Genomic DNA, 959 nt, shown 5'->3' on the forward strand with positions numbered 1-959 from the left:
TTACTAAAATCTACCAATTTAATGCTTTCATACTGTTTATTTTTTCCAATAGAAAAATAAATCTCATACATTAGAAGTGGTACACAAAAAACTGGGATAAAATTTATCAGATTCTTGATAGCACCATTTACACATTCTTAACGTAAACATTAATATGCACTTTCTTAGAAAGCGATATAAATATATAATACAGGACTTGCTAACTTCTGTTAACCATCTGAATACGATGGAATAATCTATCTCTACTGTGCAGGTAGGCTTGTGCATGGTGGTGTGGCAATATATTTTAAAAGTTTGTTACAGATGTGATGGGAAGCTGGAAGGAGTCGAATAAGCAGAAAAAAAGAACTTAGATCTATTGTAAGCAATGAGTCGAAATGAGCCGTTACAGGTTAGAATTTATCTTTGTTTCTGATCATTCAATGAGAAAATGACTTCCACAGAAATAGATACATTTAACTGTTTCAGGAGTGGGGTGGGTGAGGTGAAGTAGGATTGAAAGTACTACAGGTAATAGCAATAACTGGAAGTGCAGACGAAATTGGTCTTCAGTACAAAGAGGAAGGCAGCCGTTTAAAAAGTCTAGGTGCAATGTTGTGGTGCTGAAAGAAAAGCTCCCAGTGAAAAAGAAAAAAAAAAAAAACAAAACTGCAATGCAACTTCAAGCAGTAATTTTGTGGTGCTGAAAGGACAGCTCCCAGTGTTGAGGAAAAGATCTTGGATCTAGAATGAGGTGTCCAATCTGTATGATAAACAGCACACTGTGTCTCAGAGCGCCCATTCAATCTCAGTAAGTAAATGAAATATTGATTGAAAGTGACCCTGAAACAGAATGCATTAAAAAGACATAGAAAGCTGCAGAACTGAGGTAATTCGTATTCAGCATGTTCACCAGCCTCCCTATAGCAAAACAAGTCTATAAATAGTTGCATTTCATAAGATGTTTGGCCCTTGTATCA

The sequence above is a fragment of the Myotis davidii genome, unplaced genomic scaffold, assembly GCF_000327345.1.
Source record: "Myotis davidii unplaced genomic scaffold, ASM32734v1 scaffold206, whole genome shotgun sequence".
NCBI lineage: Eukaryota > Metazoa > Chordata > Mammalia > Chiroptera > Vespertilionidae > Myotis > Myotis davidii.